Source organism: Zea mays, chromosome 3 (assembly GCF_902167145.1).
Source record: "Zea mays cultivar B73 chromosome 3, Zm-B73-REFERENCE-NAM-5.0, whole genome shotgun sequence".
Classification (NCBI taxonomy): domain Eukaryota; kingdom Viridiplantae; phylum Streptophyta; class Magnoliopsida; order Poales; family Poaceae; genus Zea; species Zea mays.
The window spans coordinates 236,231,336-236,241,304 of NC_050098.1; the positions used below are offsets into that span (position 1 = coordinate 236,231,336).

At 47.9% G+C, this 9,969-nt stretch overlaps 1 long non-coding RNA gene across 1 annotated transcript; it reads right to left on the minus strand.

The window, feature by feature from the left end:
* Positions 1-1,179: 1,179 nt before the first annotated feature.
* On the minus strand, positions 1,180-2,445 carry LOC103651674 (uncharacterized). Its single transcript, XR_564882.4, has 2 exons — positions 1,848-2,445; positions 1,180-1,724 (listed from the first exon to the last, which is right to left on the minus strand). It is a non-coding gene; the product is annotated as an uncharacterized lncRNA (long non-coding RNA).
* Positions 2,446-9,969: the final 7,524 nt, after the last annotated feature.

Sequence of the window (9,969 nt, forward strand, 5' to 3'; positions counted from 1 at the left end):
GTGCGTCCTGCATTAAATGCATGCGACTGTAGGATCTAGGACATCGACTAGATGGGTGAATAGACAGTTTTGACTAAAATGAAATACATTAGAGAAATTTAATCAAAACAATAAGAGATATAAATTCTTGCTACAACAGGTAAGCAATTTGGAGAAAACAACAATAGCAATACTAGCAATATAGACAAATTTATTAATCATAAACTATTATAAGTAAGCGAGTAGAGAACAAAGAGAGACACAAAGATTTTCATGTGGTCTCGGTGATTTGTCGATCGGCCCTAATCCATGTTGAGGTGGATTCCAAGCTCTCAGTTGCTCCTCTATTAAGACACGTCTTGATCTCGAGCCAAGTGGACAAGGAAACACTTAATACCTCGATTCACTAGTGTCGCCTTTGCTACTCCGGCGAGGTAGACGCGAACCCCTCACAATCACCACCGCGACACCTCCATAATCTTCAAAGAGAGCTGGACGGAGACACCACCAAACCATCTAGGAGGCGACAACCTCCAAGAGTAGCAAGCTGACGATGCTTTCTCGGTGTGCCAACTAGTGCCTTAAGATCATCAAATGATGCAAATGCACTAGGAACATTCAATCACCCACTAAGATGCAATCTCAAGCAATATGTGTGAGTGAGTTGGAGGATCACAAATATGTTCAATGTGTGCTAGGAATGACCAAGAGAGTTGTTACACACGAGCATCGCTTCTATTTATAGCCCTCCAATAAATACTAGTCATTATGTGCAAGAAGTACACTTTCCGCGTGCACGTGGACGACTTGCGCCCACTGGTCAAACGGTCCGACATACAGGGTAACGGCTATAAATGTCGTTTGAATCCTATCAAAAAAGCTAGGTTCAGATGGTCCGCCGACCCCGGTCGGACAATCTGAGATCTCACAACATAGAGCATCCAAGCTCTAACCAAATGCTTCTAACACAGGCGAACTATCCGCCCATCAAGGCCGGACGGACCGCGACCTGAGAGTCAGTATTGTTCAAGGTAAAACCACGGACAGTCCGTAGTACAAATCACCAAAATCGCATAGTCCCTGCTAGGGGTGAAAACGGGCGGATACGAACGGGTAATAGGTCATCCCGTATCCTACCCTAATGTATTTCAATCGGATTCAGGAACGGATACAAATAGTTAGAAATGGGACGGATACGGATATAGGGACTGGATATTTATTCGGGCGAATAAGGGACGGATACAAATATTGTGTAGCCGGATACATTGCGGATAACATGTACTTATCGGATAATGCATACTTTCGCTATAATTCAGTTGGTCCAACATGACAATATAACAATAAGTATATATCATACAACATAGTACTCTAACATAACAATATATCAATAAGTTTACATCATACAATATAGTACTCTAGCATGGCAATTGTGGCACTAAATCCATGTTGTCGTTTGACCTTGCTGCTTTAAATGAAGGTGCCATAAACTTGCTTGTTGGGGTATTGGTTGACTTGGTTGTTAGTTGTCGCTTCACTACACGATGGTCTCCATCTATGGACTTGTTTTTCCACGAATAACTTGTTGGCAGAGGACATTCACCTCACTACCAATAGGTGCAGGAACATGGTCCTCCTCCACCATGTGTTCACTGTTGTTACCATTAGCATCCTCCCCGGTACCATGTATTTCATCTTCATGGGACACATTGTTGTCAATGTCACAAATATCATCGACATCCATGGCGCTGTCATTATCCATGACAATGATAAGAGCAAAGTTACTAATAGTTGGTAAACCATACTAACTGGACTGTCATCATCACATACATATTTATTCGTTCAGAAAACTAGAAAAGCAACAACATTACCATAGAAGAGGGCGAGGGGCTGCACGACGGGGCCACGGATCGAGGGTTCGGGCGTGAGGTGCCTCTTGCTGCTGATGATGAGCCGACGATGGTGGTCGCAGAGGAGTGCCCGCTGTTGGGACCTGATACGCCGGGGTGGGGCTGCTGCATTCTTGGACGCAGGTCACGAGTGCCCAGGCAGAGGGCGGCGGCGCAGCGTGGCAGGGGGCGTCGACGACTGGATCCGAGTCGCCAAGTCGGCGCAGTGTGGCCTGCGAGCCAGCTGGAGGCAGCGGTCGACGCCTCGATGACGCCTAGAGCTGGAGGCAGGGGTTGGCGGCGCCTGGAGCTCTGCTGGATCTAAGCGGTGGTGCCTCACCCGGCTTGGTGGCGGCGCCTCACATCACTGTAGCGTGCTACAGGACCCCGCCGCCGGCCGCCCCTTTACGCTGTCTCGCTGTCTCGCTCAGACGCATGTTGCCTTACCGGCTGGGGTTGGCGGCTTGCCCTACGCCTCGCTGGCTCGCTTAGTCGCTTGCTGGACGCTGGTTGCTGCTTGGGCGGTGGGCCTTGGGCCTTTCAATTCACGGTCACTGACTTCAGACTCACAGTGAACAACAGCGCGTAGTGGACTGGGCTATTGGCCTATTGGGCTAGAAAGATTAACGGGTACCCGGGGGCCGGGTACCCGTATCCGTCCGAGACTTCCGGGTATTACACGTCCGTCCTGTATCCGATAAAATTCTATCCAGGTATTACCCGTATCCGTCCCGGATATAAAATTACTTGTATCTGTATCCGAAAAACATCCTGAATTAGTATCCGTATACGGTACCCGGTCCGGGTACCCAGCCCGTTTCACCCCTAGTCCCTGCCCAAATCCTTTTTGGCACTTGCAGACGGTCTACCGACCCTGGCCAGACGGTCCGTACAACTACACATGGCACCTGGCCAGGACCACGGATGGTCCGATGCCAAGGCCTGGACGGTCCACACTGCAATCTCTTCGAACCACACCAAAGTCACCACACTTCGGACCACTCTGAGTGGATCGCCGACGATCTGGCCACCTAGGACGGACGTGACATAGAGAATAAGCCCACTTTCCAAACATGCTTTTGAAAAGATTTTAACTCTCGAAATTGAAAGCGATTTTAGTCCTCATGAATATGCAACATCTAAATGCTCTGAGGCACTAAGTTTCACACAGAGAATTATCGTTGACCCTTTTTAATAGTACATCTGTCTAGCCTACTAAACCGGTCAATTTCCTTCTCTAAGCACTTTGTGACCAGCAAAAGTAAAAAAATCTATATTATACCTTTGATGTCATTCATTACATGACCAACATTTTAAGTCTCCAAGACTTTCACTAAGGATATTTTCCTGTGGTCCAACCTGCATTTTTATTTCTCTAAAAAATTGTTAGTCTACATATGGTTGCCATTAATTACCAAAACATCGCTTAGGGCCAGATGATTCACAATGGCACGCCTAGTCCGCAACGCATGGGCTACACTGTTACTCTCGTGTTACCAAGGCAAGACCATCGACTCAATGTGCTGCATGGGTGGCCCTCATTATGACTCCTATTGTTCCCTACATGTTACCAAAATGGGGTGGAACAGACGGAGAGGATAGGACGACACCACCTATACACCCCTATGCACGATAACGTACCAGACTACACCGCAACCAACGCCAAGGCCTACACCTACATTCCGATTAGATGGGGCAAGAGAGTAGGATGGAAGGATCCCACACGACAACCAAGGGAAGATACGCTCCAGAAGATCTAGCACCACCAGCTCTACCTCGATGCCTCACACTTTGTATTATAGTAACTCCTGGACGCACCTATCGGGGCCAGCTCCCTTGTAATGTGCCCTTTTGGACTATAAAAGGGATGGCACCTACGATTAAAGGGGGCGGAGCAGAGCTCATTCAGACCCACGACAGTCAAGCTCTCAAGCAATACAACTAACAGTGGATGTAGGGTTTTAAGCTCCGGCGGCCCGAACCACTCTAAAAAATTATGGTGTTTTTGTGTTTATCATTCAGTCAGGCAAACCTCAAAGCCCACTCAACATCTTAGGACCAGGGCTAGAGGCGCCAATGAGGACCTGATACTCGTTAACCCATGGGGTATTTCTTTATTATGTTTGGGTATGGAAATATTTTAATCCCCATGGGTACAGATTTGTGAGAAATTCTTCTCTCATTGGGTATGTGGGTGTGGGTATGGTAAAGCAAAACCTGAACCTGATTACCCATGGGTAATATTCACTCAGTAAAACTAGGTGTGCATCCTAATAGGCAATAAGTCCAACAACTAACACTACCTCTCTCAACCCTTTTAAACACCTATTCACCTAACGTCCCAACCCACATGACCAGCCGACTAGCCCACCAGTCCACGTGTCACGTTGTTTTTGTTGTTTTGCATGGTTAAACAAAGTTTTTTTGTTACATGTCAGATTTATTTGTGATATATTTTTTGTTGGGTGTCGTGTGGTTGTTAATGACATATAAAATATAATGTGATCATGCTTTCCTTATCGGGGATGGGACCCACTGGGGATCCGGATCCGATGCCCAAATGGGTATGGGATAAATCTTATACCTATGATGGATATGGGTACGAGGATATGGATAGTTATAGCTTTATGGGACGGGTATGGGATGTCTAAACCCGATAGAAAATTTCCCATTGGCATCTCTAACTAAGGCGAGTGCATTCCGCCACCTGATTGGAGGATTTTTCCCTTCATTTTTTAAAATAGTATTTTTTTAGTTATTAATTATGAATCTTGTCGTTATTTAAAAAGAATTGTAGATGTGTCTAAAAAGCTGACAAGAGAATGTGCACTATGAGATTTAGGTTAAACCACGGTAACGGTGAGCTACACCAATTTATATTGAGTTATCGGTGGTTTTATTTGACGTGGATAGGTGAACATAAATATGTCGAAAAGGTTTTAAATTTGATTGATAAAAATATGATTAGAGGAGTTAATGGAGAGGAGTTAATGGGTTAGATAGCCGTAATATCAAGATGAGTCAATACATTTTACTTGATAGATCTGTAATGCCTCGTAGCATATATAGCTGAGACTCTTGCTTTGATAATTTTTAAAGAAGTCGGAAAAAGACTTATTTGAAAAGGTGCTGAAATATGAAATATGGACTGACACAAAGAAAAAGTTTTTGTTTGGTTGAAATTGATAATGGTAGATAGTCCACTGGGTAGACATAAATTTATAGTCCCCCGTCATAAAATAGTAACGTTTTAGCTTTAAATTTTTATGTCCATATTCATATAGATATGGATGATTATAAATCTAGACATATATATATATATATAACATACATTAATTATTGTATAAATTTAGTAAAAAAAGTAAAATAAATTTTAAGTTGAGACGGAGGGATTAATTTATAGTGGCTGCAGTCAAAAGCAGAAACTTATTTGGATATTTTTTTTCATCTTTCTTTGATTGTGAATATGAAATTTACTATACAAATTTACATTCTTGTTCTAAACATTGAACTTATAAATATTTATAAAAAGTAAAGCACACATTTATTATATATTCTCAAATAATATATATATATAATTTAGATACAAGTTCGATAATGAATTCAAATATTATTTACTTTTTTATTGGTGGAGCAAATCTCTACTGTACTTAAAGCACAAGTTTCAACGATCGTCCCGCGTTATATTTTACAAACAACTCCTCACGTCTATTTTAAATTAACCCGCTGCACGCTTGTCCCCTCCGCGCAACCAACCTCCACAGCCCAAAACACACCTTCGCATATAGATAGAGATGGCCAAACGGGCCGCCCGGCCCGGCCCGGCCCGGGCTCGGTGAAGCCCGGACCGGTTTAGGCCCGGCCCGCCAAGCACGGTTAGGAAACCGGGCCGGGCCTGCTAAGCCTGTGGGCTTGATTCTCTGTCCGAGCCCGGCCCGCAGCGGGCTTAAACGGGTCGGGCCGGCCCGTTTAGCACGAAAAAAGCGGGCCAAAAGCGGGCTAAGCGGGCCAAAAAGCACGTTATAGTGAAAAAAACGGGCTTAACGTGCTTAGAGGTAAACGGGTCGTGCCGGGCTAGCCCATCGTGCCTAGTTTCTTGTCCGAGCCCGGCCCGCTTATTCGTGCCGGGCCGGCCCGGGCCCGCATAGAACCGGGCCGTGCCGGGTTCGGACCGGGCCCAAACAGTGTGCTTCGTGCTGGGCTCGCGAGCCTCGTGCTTATTGGCCATCTATACATATAGATGGCCAAACGCCGGCCCGGCACGGGCCTGATGCCCGCAGGCCGCAGCTCTGGCCTAGGCACGGCACACCGACCTATTGACTGTGTCGGAAATGTTAAAAAAGTGGTGCAGGAGGTGGCGTTCGAACCCACGCCCTGATGGTGATGGAAGAATCCATCAGGACGAGAGACACTAGATGAAGTCATCTAACCAGTAGAACATCATGCTCAAGTGTTTTTATATTGAATATAAATTGTACATATGTATATATGATTTTTTGTAAAATAAAAAATAATCGTGTCAGGTCGGGCCAGCACTACGGGTCGAGGCTACGGCCCAAACACGGCACGACGCTCGTGTCGAGCTGGCCCAGGCACCATTAAATAGGTCGTGTCTCGGGTCGGCCCTCCAGACATGGCCCATTTGTCCATCTATACCTCCGCACGATAATGATTGTCCTCGCCTCAGTTTCCGCCAGCTCGTTCACCATCCTGCCTTCTTTTCTCTCTCCCCTATGTCTCCGCCTCCGCGCCACCCCATTCTCAACAGAGGGCATAGGAGCAGGCGTCTCCTCCCCGTATTCGTCTGACACCAACCCCGACACCGACCCGTGCGGCTATTGCACGTCCATGAGGACGTTTCACAGCATGCGCGCACCATCGTTTTCGCCGTCGTCGGACGTCCCGTTCGTCTTCCTGCCCTTCGCCCTGTCCTTTCTCCCCAACCTACTGCCCCCGCCCACGGTTGCAGCCGCGAGCCAACCGAGGCTTATCAACGCGGGTATGGGGCGACTCGGTCTTGCTCCTGGCCTTTCTTCGTGCGTGCCGCCGATGAGGACACGGTGGCGCTTGTCACGCTTAGGTTATCTTGTCGATGAGGAGTCCAGGTCTGAGATATTGGACAAACAAGGCCCGTAGCGCGCCAGTAGTTGACATATGCTACGAAGTTGGTGGTGGTGTTGTGTGGCATCGGTGGGTCTAGGTCTGGGAAGGCACTCGCATTCTCTTGCCCTTCTCAGACTGATGCATATTGCGAGTGCCTCTTGGTTTGGAGCTGCTCCGGCTGTGCTTCTTTCCCTGCTTGCGTGCTCTCTCCCTATATATATATATATATATCTAGCGGTATACTACTTATGCCGCCTCCAGATACCCAGGTCTTCGTCGTGTCCTTCTCCGACAACGAACAGGTATGCCCGCCTCTTCCCTTCCCTTTCTGCTCTACGAAACCTTGGAAGTGGGGAGGCGAGGGATGGGGGTCCCTGATTTGCTGCCTATGGTAACTGTTCGATAGCTTGGCATCGCCTGTCTACATGGTCTTTCCCTTACCACGGTGTCGACTCGGTATGCTTCTACTGCTTCTATGTACCTGTCACCCATCCTTCTATCATTGCAAGAATTATTGTGTTGTTCCTCTGTTGTTTGGGTGTTAGTTTTTGAAAGTCGCCTAGAGGGGGGTGAATAGGGCGAATCTGAAATTTATAAACTTAAGCACAACTGCAAGTCGGGGTTAGCGTTAGAAATATAATCGAGTCCGAAAGAGAGGGTGAAAAACAAATCACAAGCAAATAGCGAGAGTGACACGATGATTTGTTTTACCGAGGTTCGGTTCTTGCAAACCTACTCCCCGTTGAGGTGGTCACAAAGACCGGGTCTCTTTCAACCCTTTCCCTCTCTCAAACGGTGTCGGTGTTTAGGGTCCGACCGCACACCCGGGGTTGCCCCTCAAGGTGTTTTTAGGAGTAGGACGGTGTCAACGACTGTAGCAAAATGGTTCGTGCCGATCGCACGAGGGACAATGGACAAGATTTGCAGGTTCGGGCCGCTTAGAAGTGCGTAACACCCTACGTCCTGGTGAGTATATGAGCGTGGTTACAAGAGGACTCTCTGGATTGAGGGCGCAGAGAGTTTACGTGGATGGCTAAGTAAAGTAGGGTCGATCCTTTTTTGAAGGGGTGCCCCCTAGGCCTTATATAATCAGCCGTGGGGCAGTACATGTGGATATGATAACAACAGGTAGCTAAAAGGTAGTGAACCTCTTGAGTTTATCCCTACGTAACCTTCGCCGACTTATCCTCGCATGGCTCCGTTGCCTGGGGGCTTCAGCGCGGGAAAGTCGGGTCCCTGTTGCGATTCATTCGTTCGACGTTGTGGGCCGTCCGGGTTTGCACCAGTCCAGTCTCACGTCTTCTCTTCTTTGTTGGTTGTCTTTCCCTAGGCCCACGAAGGAATGACCTTACGAATTATTGGGCCCTTGGGCCTTTCGTGAGGCCTTTTACTTCTTTAGTGGACCCAGGGGATATCTATCCCCCACAAGCCCCCGATCTTTGGGTTGATTTAGAGGTAATCAACTCAAAGATCCAAGGTCCAAAAAATGACTCCCTGCTGTCTTCTCTTGCTCTGATCACTCGTTCGACCAAAGTTTAGTTTTGTGCTTGTGCCTTAGAGGTCGGCATTTTGGATTGTAAGATTCTGGACTTCATTGGGTGCACCGGAGGTGCACCCAATGGGTGTAGCCCTCGACCTTTGAGTAGATTTTAGAAGATAATCTACTCGAAGGTCTTCTCCAAAGATTATCTCCATTCGCGCTCCTGCATCTCGGTTGAGGATTGATCTTTTCAATCTTGTCCCACGCCTTAGAAGTCGGCGCTATATCGGTTTAGAATGATACTCCATGGGGTGTACCGGAGGTGCACCCAATGGGTGTAGCCCCCGACCTTCAAATGGATTTTTTAAGGATAATCCATTCGAAGATCTTCTTTTTGAAAAAATTGGCATGAAGCTATTCGCATTATGCTTTGGAGGTCAGCATTATGTCATCAAAATTTTGCTGCAGAGGTCAGCATATATTTTGTCTTTAGCAGCCGAGTTTGCAATCCGTCCATATCTTGCTAGGTAATGCAATTTATTTGCTTCTGCAACTTGATTGGACGTTTGATGGACGTTCTGTGTCTAGTCCTCACATCGCTTCTGTCGGTCATATCTTGTACTTTGCTGGCTATATTTGGCTTTCCTCTGATCCTTACTGATATCTCATTTTTGTCTTGAGGTATTTACTGCGTGCCCTGCACGGATGTGACTGTTTTGAAAAATATACTGATAATTCCTGGGCGTCCCCCCCCCCAATGGGTGTGGGCAAGGGACGACTTGGTACGCTGAGTATTTTAGCCGGCTACTTCTGAGTAGTAATGTGATGGGACGGCTAGTGTAATCATATCCTTTGCGCTGTTGACTGGAGTCCCAATGGGTGTAGTGTTGCATGAAACGGCGTCCGCCGTCTGACGTGTCTTCAGATGGGTGGGAGTGCTTATTGAATGCTTTGCGACTGTTCAGTGACCGCGGTTGGAAGTGAGCGGTTGCCTTTCCTTTCTATAAATAATGCCCTTGCTCCTCTGGTTTTTTCGCATCCTTTGCTGTTCTCTGCTTCTTCCCTTTCTTCTCTCCCAAAGCTTCCACCATGGGCAAGAACAACAAGCGCAAGCGTGAGCCGACTCCTCCATCGGAGGAGTTTGGTGACTCGGAATACTCAGAGGAGGAGTTCTCCTCTGAGTCCGAGGGGTCTCCGGCTCCCATCCCCCTGCGTGAGTCGTCTGATGACTCAGACGACTCCCAGGGGCTTGCGGCGGAGGTCTGGACGTATATCCGGGCCGTCGAGCGCTCCGGGCTCGAGGGCTCGGATGAGTCTGAGTTCTCCTCGGACGAGGAGGACTCGGACGGCGGCGAGGACGAAGATGACGACGACGACGACGACGACGGTGGCGACGGCGACGGTGATGGCGGCAACGGCGGCGGAGGCAGCGGCGGCAAGGGCAGCACCAGAGGCGGCAGCAGCACGGGCAGCACCAAGGGCGGCGGCGGCAAGGGCAGCGGCGGCAAGGCCAGTGGCTAA